This window comes from Phascolarctos cinereus, unplaced genomic scaffold, assembly GCF_003287225.1.
Source record: "Phascolarctos cinereus isolate Bilbo 61053 unplaced genomic scaffold, phaCin_HiC Scaffold_953;HRSCAF=1608, whole genome shotgun sequence".
Classification (NCBI taxonomy): domain Eukaryota; kingdom Metazoa; phylum Chordata; class Mammalia; order Diprotodontia; family Phascolarctidae; genus Phascolarctos; species Phascolarctos cinereus.
This window is the reverse complement of record NW_027556350.1, coordinates 1-12,611: the sequence shown is the minus strand read 5'-3', so window position 1 is coordinate 12,611 and position 12,611 is coordinate 1. Positions and strand designations below refer to the sequence as shown.

General features: G+C 34.5%; 1 pseudogene; it reads right to left on the bottom strand.

The window, feature by feature from the left end:
• Positions 1-819: 819 nt before the first annotated feature.
• LOC144455101 (ankyrin repeat domain-containing protein 26-like) lies at positions 820-12,607 on the bottom strand (annotated as a pseudogene).
• Positions 12,608-12,611: the final 4 nt, after the last annotated feature.

The window sequence follows — 12,611 nt, the reverse complement described above, 5'->3', positions numbered from 1 at the left end:
ACAAATGAAAGGTAGTGATCCCAGAAACTGCAATTTTGGACATTAAACAAGAGATGTTAGTAAAACAGTGAAAAAATACTGAGATAAATAAATAAATATGTAGTGAGAAAGCAAAAACACTTTTTTTTAAAAAAATGGCTTTATTACCACACGCAAAAATTAAAAAAAAAATGAATGCTTGATGCACAATCACGATTTCTTTGAACAGAATTGCCATCCTAAATTTTAAAGGAAAGTAGTTGCTAGTCTTCGGAATTTCATTACAATATGATACAGTGTTTGATATTTCTAAAATTACTTCAAAGAAGTTTGAATTAAAATCAGATTGATGAACTGTTTGAATGATTATGAAAAGAATAACTATAATACCCCACAGTATCTCAATTCAGGTTTGAATTGTTACATTGTCACTAGCATAATTGTTCATGATTTATCTTAAGTTTTAGCATTTCAAATAATTTATTCTATTGAATATTAAAATGGAATATTATTAGAATTACAAATTTATTAGTATTTATTTAGAAGTGATTAACTCTATCTACCTTTATTAAACCAACACTCTGCCTTTAAAATTTCATGGGCCACATAATATTTTTTAAGCAAAGTGAGTCATTTTATCTAAAAGATGGATAACAGGTTGATTTTTATCGTGTTATTGCTTCCTCATTCTCCTTTCTTACGTCAGGATTTTTACAATTAAAGTTAATAACATCATCTGCCTACTCAAAATTCAAATTTCTAATTTACCTTGATTAAATTACTTTGAATTTCATTTCAAAAAGTTAGATGCTTATCAAATTATATTATTTAAAGACCTACCTCTCTTTCTGCTTTCTCGTTTTCATATTTACAAATTTGTTCTCTTAAGTGGTTACATTCACTGATTAACTCTTTATTTCTGCCTTCTACCAGAAGAACTTGCTTTTCCGTATCAGCACGAACTTTACTGAAGAGATCAATAAAATGTACTTGGGCATCACTCAATACCTTTTCTTTAAGGATGCCTTTGTTTTGGGCATCTTCAAGCTGTTGCTGAAGCAACATATTTTCACTCTGGATTTGGGCTAATCTTTCTTGGATACATTGTTGTTTGACGACGTATGTGTTCAATTTTTTTTTTTCATTTTCATTTGATTTATCTCTTCCAGTTCCTTTTGCTTTATATTGGGCCTGGTTTAATTCTGTCTGTGTGCTTTCTGAAATTAGTGGCTTTTCTCTGAGAGAATCACGTACGTGGTGTAGGTCATTTTCTAAACTACTGGCTTTACTTTCAGCTTTAGAGAGCTCTTGAGAAAGGACACCATTCTTCTCTTTTAGACTAGACAAGTCATAATTTAGTTTGTCCTGTAAACGAAGCCACTCATCTGATTCTCACTGAAAGCTATGTTCAAGGTCCCGTGTTGATGTCTGACTTTGTTCATGATCATGAATAGCAGAAGTCAGACAGGAACGGTGTGATTCAATTTTGGTCTCTAATCTGTCTCTGTTTTGTCTTTCATTCTCCAATTTAGAGTTCAGGATTACATTCTCAATGGTCAGAACATTTACTTGTCCACTGTACTGGGATATTGTTTTTGTTAATGCTTCTTTATTCAGTTTTAATTCCTTTTGAAGCTCATCATTCTTTTCTTTCAAAACTTTATTTTCTTCTGTATATTGATTTTCTTTCTCCTAATTCTTAATTTTCACTCTGTCTAACTCTAGTTTAAACACGGCAACTTCATCCTGTAGGGTTTGATTTTTATGGAGCAGATATTTTTCATTTTCATTGCTATCAGGAACCTAAATATGATGAACAGGAAAAAAATTGCTACTCAAAATAAAATTATGCATTCTGATTTTTCCTTAGTAATTAAAAACTAAACCCCAAGGGTCAAAGAAGCATAATGTATTCAAAGAAAACATAAATTCAGTGGGTTTCACCTATTTCAAATTTCTGTCAGACTCAGTTTTCTGAAAGAACATATCTTAAAAGTGCTACATCAATCAGAAGATATGTACTTCAGCTATTCAGTCCTCAAAACAGATAGGCATTTCACTATATGACATAGAGTACATTTTACAAACCCTGTATTTTTAGACTCCTAAATCTGTCTGCCTTTCAGCATATTTCATTTCCTTTGCTATATCCATTTGATCCCACACTGTCTGTGCATGGTGTTATGATAAAAATAACAACACCTGATATCTACAGAGGCCTTTTAAAGTACTTTGCAAAGTACTTTCAAGACATTATCTGACATAAGGCTTGCAAAACCTTTATGAGGGAAATACTCCTCATATTCTTGCCATTTTACAGATTAGGACTCAGGTTAGATGAAGTTATTAAATAACCTGTTCATTGTCACACCTAGCAAGTGTCAGAAGCAGTATCTGAATCCAGGTCTTTTCAGGCTCCAAATCTAGCATTCTTTTCCAATAGTTAATTCCCTCCTAGGTGTTGAAGAGGAGCAATTGTCCTACAATTAGAGTCATTGTCTTGATACAGCTATCTTAGCTGCAAACCAAGGAAGTGGTAACAGTCATAGAATTTCTTAATGTACATCTTGAGAACAATTTGTTCTCCAATACATCTGTGGCATTTTCAGAGCATGACTGATTTAGAACTTTTAGAGGTTATCTAGTCCAAACTTCTCATTTTAGGGATGGGAAAAGTGAGGCCCAGAGTAGAGTCAGTAGATGATAATCTAACCCTAAACTTGAAAGCTGAAAGGAATAATGAAAGCAGTATTGATGCCAAAGTATAAAAAGTTGATTTGGCATTCCCATCAGAGTAAAACTGGTCCAGGAGCATGTGTTCCCGTTGAGGGCTGGTGGAAACAGGTGTATCAAAAAGCTCAGGATCCTCATTCTATGAGATCCCTTCCCTAAAGACAGAAGAAAGGTATGAATAGGCAGCAATTGAGTTAAATGAAGCAGTCCAATGCCCAGGAACCAAAAGATTACTAAGGGCCAACAACCTGAATGATTTACTTCAAACCACAGCTGGAAAAAAGAAAGAAAGAAAGAAAGAAAGAAAGAAAGAAAGAAAGAAAGAAAGAAAGAAAGAAAGAAAGAAAGAAAGAAAGAAAGAAAGAAAGAAAGAAAGAAAGAAAGAAAGAAAGAAAGAAAGAAAGAAAGAAAGAAAGAAAATAATCCTAAATTTGGCATATGATGAACTTTTGTTTTACTATCATGCTGGGCAATGATGAATGTGAATGAATGAATCCTTGTCATGTATAGAGCTTTCTTTTAGAAATCTAAGTGAAATTTATTCTTGTTGCACATACTTTTATTCCTTCTCTGCTTACTAGCTACCATAATGCTGTGGTAGCCACAAATGAACAAAATAATACAGGCTAGGTCTTATTACGTTTTAGCACAGAAGTATTTTTACCTCCTCAGTTTTGGAAGCTATGCTTCTCTTAATGCAATGCAAAATTACATCAGATTTTTGGTTGCCAAATAATAGCATTGGCTCAGTCAAGCTTAGAGCTCACTAAGTCTCCTACATCTTTTCAGACAAAATGCTATCCAATCGTATTTCCCCCAACTTATACTTGTGACACTATTTTTTGTACCTAATTATAAAACTTTACCTTAATTCTTACTGAATTACATCTTATTAGTGGGTTCAGTCCAGTGCTCTGCCCTAAGACTTTGCCTTCCTTCCATTTAGAAAGGCTTGGATAATTTGAATTGCATAAGTAAGAGCCAAAGATAATAGAGAATAATAAACTTTTCTGAAAGACTGAAGGATGTGTGGTAAAGTGCAATGTAAAGAACAGAGAAGGACTGAACCTGAAATTTCATTAGCCTAGAGATTTTTCAGGTAAGGAAACTCCCTCTAGCAAGGTAGAGAAGTTCTCTGGAACTTATTGTCTTAGAGAGGATGAAGACAGATCAGTGATGTCAAACAAATCCCCCCAGTACTGTTTTGTGGGTAGCTCTTGGGGAGTTTGAAATCTCTTGCCTACACTCAGGTGAAATGGCTTGCCCAGAGTCATAGCATCAAGATGGGTCAGTGGCAACACATGAACCCAGGTCTTCCCCGACTTAAGGCCAGATCTATCCACTGCACCATACTGATTCTCTACTATGAGACACTTCAAAAAGTACTAGCTCCATCTTACCTTTCCCATGCCCATTTAGCCTGTAATTTTACATTCAAATGCTAAAATAAGGGATTTTTTTCTTTACTTTTCTGCATATATTTATGAGTGATTGAGCCCTACTTACTTATGCTAGCTATAAATACCATAGCCCTTCTTTAGGATTAAAAAGATTTCACATGACTGACCTCCCCACTCCAAGGGAACCCATAAATATTCTTAAGTAAGACAAGATGGAAATAGTGACTTTTAAATTCCTATTTGCTTGTTTCAAATTATTTCTTACTCTTTTCAGTTCAAGGTCCAGTTTTGGAAGAGTGAATTCCAGTTGCTATTTTAGCTCTACTTCTTTACTATATTGTTCCTGTATTCTTCTGAACTGTTCTCTTAGTTTTTCAAATGCCATTTCTGCAGTTATTTGCTTTACATCCTCTTGCTTCAGTGTAAACCTAGATTAAAATTGCTTTTAAAAAAATCATAGTTCAATAGAAATGAGGAACATAATGACATTTAATTATGTTCATCTGAACCTCTAAAGGAAACGAACATTAATTTGAGGGGAACTGGATACACGTAGGAAACTCACTATCAGGAAACTCCCTCTACTGATGCAGATTGGTCCTTGCTTTGCAATTTTAGCCTTAGATAGTTCATGGGGTTATTGAGCATTTATATCACTTGTTTCAGGCTCACACAGTCAGGATGTGTCAGAAATGAGACACGAAGCCATTTCTCTACCCAGGCTATTCCAGGGCATTAAACTTCTATCAAAAATGTATCATACAGTTTTTTGGGTGCTTTGGCTTTCTGTATTCAATGGAGAGAAATTCCATCAGTTGGATATATATGTCCACCTGCTTCCCTCCTTCCCTGCCTGCCTTTTTGGCTTTAATATTTTATTGAACTGTACCAAAGAGGATCTAAAGGAAATGACTTTTTCAAAATTCCTGAGTTTTGATACATCTGAATGACTCTGATAAAAAGTTTAGAGGCAGAGGCAGAGCCAAGATAGTGGAGTAATGGCTGGGATTAGACTGAGCGCTCCTCCAAATCCCTTCAAATCCCTTTGAAAAATGACTAAACGTATTCTACAGCAGCAGAATCCACAAAGAGATAAAGTGAAAAGAATTTCCAGCCCAAGACAACTTGTAAGGTGGGCAGGAAAGGTGTGTTGCACCAGGGTGAGAGAGCAGCACACTCCTGCACAGAATGCAGCAGCACAGACCATCCCCAGGCCCAGGAATTCAGGAGCATACCTTGGGGACTGACTAAATCATCAGCAGCAGCAGTTGCCTTTAGAGCTGTCAGCCCACAGAGGTAAGAGGGTCCAAGAACTGTTCAGAAGGAGCATAGGGGTCTTTTGGCTAACACTGAGGCAGGCCTCTGTTGCTTTGCCCATACTGGATCTGGGTCACAGTCCTGGGTGGCATTCCCAGTGGGAGGAGGAGCAGTAGCATAGCCGAGCTTGTGGCCACAGTGGAGGAGGGACCCTCTTTCAATTCCAGGGTAGAAAAGAGTTGCTGTGGCTGCTCACAGATCCCAGCACAGACCAGGAGAGTAGTAAACATCTATCCTTAGATCACACTACGTGGAAGAAATGAAAACTTACAGATCCCTAGAAATATCTCTGAAACAGACGCACAAAACCCCTGAAGCTTAGGACAGTATGACCTCCACCCTGGAAGCCGAGCCCTACTTTAACAAAGTGTTAAAAGTCAAAACATGGGCTGTGAAAATGAGCAAACAATGGGAAAAAAAACTTGGACTATCCTTACTCACTCTGGGGACAAGGAATATCAAAACATATACCCAGAAGAAGACAACAAAGTCAAAACTCCTACATCCAAAGCCTCCAAGAAAGATATTAATTGGTCTCAGTCCATGGAAGAGCTCAAAAAGGATTTTAAAAATCAAATAAGAGAAGTAGATGGAAAATTGGAAAGAGAAATGAAAGTGATGTACAAAACTATTTATAGCAGCTCTTTTTTGGGGGGGGCAAAGAAACAGAATTTGAGAGGATATCCATCAATTGAGGCATGGCTGAACAAATTGTGGAATGTGATTATGATAGAACACTATTGTGCTATAAGAAATGATGAGCAGGATGCTTTCAAAAAACCTGGAAAGACTTTAACGTACTGATGCAAAGTAAAATATGTTGTGTACAAAATAACAGCAATATTGTGAACGAAAAACAGAGGTGAAAGACTTAGCTATTTTCAGTAACACAATCATCGAAGACAGTTTTGAAGGACTTAGGGTAAAAAAATGCCATCCATCCCCAGAGAAAGAACTTATGGCATCTCAATACAGATTGAAGCATACTTTTTCCCCCTTCATTTTCAGTTTTATTTTGTTTTTGTTTTCTTTCACAACATGACTATTATGGATATGTTTTACACGACTACTCATAGATAAGCTATATCAAACTGCTTGCCTTCTCAATGAGGGAGGGTTAGGGAAGGAGGAAGGGAGAATTTAGAACTCAAAATTCTAAAAATGCATGTCAAAAATTATTTTTACATGTAACTGAGGAAAAACAAACATAAAATACTAAAGAAATGTTTAGAGGGAAATGTAGATAAAATTCCTGACTAAAATAAGGTGTAGGAATGATTTCTACACTTCCCTCATCCATTTTCGCATTCCTAATGATTATTCAGAGTTGACTTTTACTTCATTTTGAAAAAGAAAAATTCCAATTGTGGAGAAGTTTTGAAAATTCACTAACAACGCATCTCTCATAGATGTCCACAGAATAAAAAAGGATTAAGTAGGGCTCATTATATTATTATTTTAAAGATGTGTCATTTTTGCCTTCCTAACCTCAAATTCTCTCACACAATGTTTCAACATAAGAGAAATGCTTTCAAGTCTTCATTGAAACTCATGAGTTAGATACCTGAGTCTACAGATTTCTCTGTCCCGTTCTGCTTTTTGATGCTCTAACAAGGATTTCATTTCTTTTGTTTCTGATAATTCTTCTCGTAGTCCAGTGATCTTGTTTTCTAAACTCTTAACTTTTCCAGCGAGTAGTGTACAGTGTCCTTTTTTAAGTTCTGTTGATTGCCAAAATCTAAGAACCGCATCCTGAATTTTCAAAAGGCTAATAGGATCTGTACAGAGAAAAAACACAAGTAAATAAATACGGGTATTTTAAAATCTGCAGTACAGTAGCAGTTTACTTAGAAATCAGATTCCACATATAAATCCTACAGATATACCAAAATATTTTCTCAAAAGATTTACATTGAATTTGAAAATATCCTATTTCTCTGTGGGCACTGTGGACAATTAAACAGAATCTCTAAGTTATCCATAACTTTATAAAAAAAAATTTGAAAACTCAGAATTCTTCAAAATATAAGAAAATATATGTGAAAAGTAAACATTCTGATGTGTGCTCTGGGGAGACAAATAAGATTAATAAAATGGATTATACATTTAATATTTATATATTGCAAATATACTGAATTATTTTAGAAGTATCATAAGTACATTTTACCCTAAATAGTTATATGTAAACACTGCTTCTCCCTTAGGGACTTATGATATAAATCTGTATGTAATATTCATACAGTAACATCCATCCTCATTTTTTCACTGGCCAGACTTTTGGTAACTTTAACCAAAATATAACTGAGACAGCAGAAGAAAGTGAAAAAAATCTTCCAAGCATTAAGGAAAATAGCAACCACTAAACCCAGGCACTTTATTCTGCAGAGAGATACAGAGCCAAATTTAGACCTAATCCAGAATTAGAAATGTGTGTTACATCAAGTTACAGATTCAAGAGATTTGGTGGTCAGGTTTCCCTTGATAACTTTCAATTCTTCATACATCTCGGGGTTTAGCATAATCGAAGCAACAAGGAGACAACAGGGATGCTAGAGGTAGACACACTTATCGTGGTGGGTGGTGAAGCTGACAGTAAGGGAAGTCATAAGTTCAAAGATTCAAAGCAAAAGAAGAAATTGAGGCACAGGGAGTTAAAGGACTTAAGATTCACTAGGGCAGGAGGTGTATAAGGCAGAATCTGAACCTAGGTATTCATGGCTTTACGTCCAGTACACTAGCCTATATGCCACGCTGGACAAAAGAATTATAAAAGCTAGGCAGAACACTTGTGAGATTGTTGACATTTTTGACCATTTAGTGAAATAATTTAATATTTTGGATATTCTTTCCACGAAAGAGATCATTACCTGTTATCTTTATGCATTTAGTCATGTCAGTCTCTTTAATGGTTCCCTATTGTCAATCAAGCAAATAAAATTCATGCACCTTGTCCTAGCATTCAATATTAATAACTCACATGTAGTAATATAGCACATATAGGCTCACAACAATCCTTTGAAGCAAAGTATTTTATAGATGAAGAAACTGAAGCTCCACATTTAAGGGATTTTCCTACAGACACCAAGCTAAGCCCTCTACAGGTTTGTAACACCCTACCTGTCTATATTTACTTCTTACTTCTATATCCTGTCCAGGAAAACTCCATTTTCAGTCATTTTCCTACTTCCTTGCTGACAGTTCTCATTCTTCAAATGCTCACTTCATCACCTTATACTCACTCCCATGATCTACACCTACTGAATTCATACCCATCCTTCAAAACTCACTTCCAATGGTACCTTCACAAAGAGGTTGCTTTGATTCTGGATAGTTAATGTTATTTCCCACTTTGAATCTCACATAGCAATATGATTGTACTCCTCAAGTATATATGTATGTTTAGTATTAGAGTTATCTAGGTAGGCTATGTCCCCCTACTAGATTGCACACTCAATGAGTATAAGAACTGTGTCTTATCTAAACTTTGTGGATAAGGCACACTGTAGGTACTTCATTAATATTTCCTTTTGAATTGAAACAAATAGAAGGTCATCTTCTGTGGCTGAAAAATTCAACGCACCCTGAAGCCACCATAATCACTTTCACCTTGGCAAGGCCTGACAGAGATTAGACTCCAACGTCACAGCCTCCAAGAATCCAAAGCCAAATCTACTCTAGTATGAGATAACAGAATAAGACTTTAGTGGTATCTTCTTGTATATACTTGCATCTTTGTTTTCTGTTTAACACTGGTATTCTGTTAGGAAACTTAAGAATATTCTTACCTTTACAATCAACCCTATGTTGGTCAATCAACAACAAAACATTCTTACAGCTTAAAGGAGGTAAATCATAATTCTCTGTAGCTGTGTCAGAGGACTCTGTGAGGAGGACCTCAAGACCATCTGCATCCATCTGTACTTTGTCCTATAAAATATGTAACGGCACTGTAAAACAACAAAAACTAAAAAATAATAACAATGACTAACGTTTGTGTAACACTTTAAGGTTTCCACAACAATTTACATACATCATATCACGGCATCTTCACAAACATTTTGTGAGATAAGCACTACTCATAAATATTTTAGAAATGAAGAAACAAGCTAAAAGAGGCTAGGTGACTTGTCCAGGATCATACAGCTAGCTAGGAACCCAAGAACGGATTACAACTCAGGTCTTCTTGACTCTATCAGGTATGGCACTTCACTGCCTAGAAGCTGAATTATTTAGTAACTTTATGAAAATCATCATAAATAGTCACACTATCTCTTACAGAAGGTAGACTTCATTTTAATTAGGGGGGAAATGAGGGAAAATCCAGCAACATAATTCATTTTGTAGCTTTCACAATGGACCTGTTACATTAGGAGACTATTTCTAAAATATCCATTTTCAGATTACAGACTCCTATACTTCGTAATGCAAGAAAGAAGTCCTATCTATCACCTGAAACATGCATTATTTTCTAAACTAATTTATATTTCTGGCATTTTTTCAGTACCTTATTCTTTTCATTTAATGTTTGATTTGAAGGCCTAAAAGACACATAATTCTTTTTTAGTGTGAATATAAACAGATAAAATACAAATAAAGTTTGTCATCACTGTATCTGTTTGATTTAATATATGATTATTTGAAAATCACATGCTTTGTCATGTTACAAGCTAATTACATAAGATATAGAATATTTAAGAGTATTTAATTTTGTAGACTTAACTTATAATATATGCTTATCTTTGCCTCTTAAAAAGTTTTTAAAACAAACAAAAACCATGAGTAACATCAGAATTTCTTCCCATAACTAAGAGGTGTGAGGGATTATATTCAAAATAAATGTCAGTCAAAAATTCTTAGTTTGTGGTATAATGACAATGATTAATTTTTCAATTGTTTATATGACAAACTCTATGTTATTCAGATTCCACAATAACAAGAATTTGTGAAGTATACTATAATAATGGCATGAAAGGCACTTTTACTGAAGTAAAATGTCAGCTACATATAAAAAGTCAGACAACCTAGACTCTCAAGAAACACCACTTGATGGAATGAATCTGATTCCAGATTGTTAGAGCTAATTGAACTTACCATGAATGGAATATATGATAATAATACTCCTATTAAAGTTTCTGACAAACTTACCCCTTTAAAAGATGGTGCACAGGTGCTGAACTTTCCGTGGAAGAAGAAATTCCCATTATTGGAATTTCTTCCCCAGGGATTTCATTTTCTTTATCTTTACCATGCTGATTGTTCTCCATAGGAAACATCTCATTAACTTTACCAGTTGTTCTATTTTTAATTATATTATCATCATCTTTTTCCTCTAATGTTTCAATTTGATTGGGTTGATGCGTTTTCTTTTCCTCTTCAATCTAAAAGGAAAAATTAGTACTTAATATAATTGACAGTTTATTTAAAAAAATGTTCTTACTTAAGGAAAGTTCTAGACCTGTGAATTAACTACTCCAAGGAACTCTTATAAGAGAAAACATGAATGTACAGATAAGCCAAGAGACCCTGGTCATGTGATTTAATCTTCCTCATCTTAAACTTTCCTTATGCCTAAGATAATGGGGTTTAACAGGATAACTGCCATTTCCCCTTCCAAAAAATAAAATTCAATGATTAAATGAACTGTACCAATTTGATAGCATCTAAATCCAGTCACTGTGCAAGTATATCAGAAGTCAGTGTTTTGCCATTATTTTTCCATCTTTTGCTGACAAAATGATAACTGTCTATAGCAAATGAAAATATTTTAAAAACAACTGAATTCAAGAAGAAGAACATTGAAGCTGTTGTCAGAAGACCTAGGTTTAAGTCCCAACTCTTTTATGTATTACTTGTGGGATAATTGAAAAACATTGTATTAATGCCTTTTTAAAAAATGAGTAGTAATTAAACTAGCAAAAAATGTGTTTCATTTTGAAATGCAAAAAAAAAAAGTTTAATGGTTTTAGTCAAGTCTGTAAAGGTGAACACAGCAGATCACAATAACAGTATTAGTCCAATCAGGTGAATCTGGGAGAAATTTCCCAATGTTTGCCTCTATTTTCAATATTTTAAGCCACAACATCTTACAATTGGCTAAGAAAATAAAAATGTCCATAGAAAGCAAAATTATTTGAAGTGCAAAATATTGCAGTGACTTGCATACAAGAGAACCTGAGTTCATTACATTCCTTTTAGGCCTGTGCCCTAATTATCTTTAGGCTTTTTTTTTTGCCACATAGTCTAATATTCCTATTTGCATGTTTGCTTTAGCAATGTTGTTGTTCACATGCAAAAGATTTTGTAATCTGATGGAGTAATTTTGATGACCAAAATAAGGACTATAAAAAGGCTTTCTGAATATTTTTCTTAATTCAACTTTAACTATAACTTTTACAAATAGCAAGCATTTAAACACAGCATTTTCATCATGTGAAAAGTCAATTACACAGGAGGATTGATGAAGGAGAAAAATAGGTAGAATGTAGAGTGGCAGGAGGTAAAACTACCTTTTTCTGTAGTTGTCCTTCTTTTCCCTCAAAAGCTGGGTGGTCTACTTCCACTATTCTTAACTCATTTTAAAATCTTTGCATATCTTGATTCAATTCTTTATCCAGGTGCATTTTTTTATTTTTATCACTATATGGAAGGACGCGTTTCCAAGGGCTTAGCTCGTTTGGAGAGTTATTTGCACTGTGATCAATTTTCTGGAATAAGTTTTCTTTTAGTTTTATTTCCTCATTGAACTTTGTTTCAGTGGTGAGTTTAGGCTTTTTTTCTTGGATGATTGATTTCATATCATCAGAGTGAGTATGCCAGATATCAAAATGACTCACTAGACTACTTGATTTTGTAGCAAACGTCCTGAATCTCGTTCCAAATTTTTGGTATTTCTATTCAGATTACCTGCCAGCTGCATATCAAATGCTCTATCTTCCTTCATTTCACTTATAGCTATTTGTGAGTTGCATATTTTTATAATTTCTGCATCATAAGCAACATATTCTTCATTTAAAAGTACATTCAATTTCTGACTTATTATCTTTCTTAAGGTATAGGTTGCTATTTTCTGAGCACAGATTAGAAGATGACTGAAGAACATTTTCTTGGAAAGTGAGCTTTAAGTTCTTTAAAACAGCATCTTCCAGAGAGTATTCCCTTTGTTCAGGAAATGACTGAACTCCT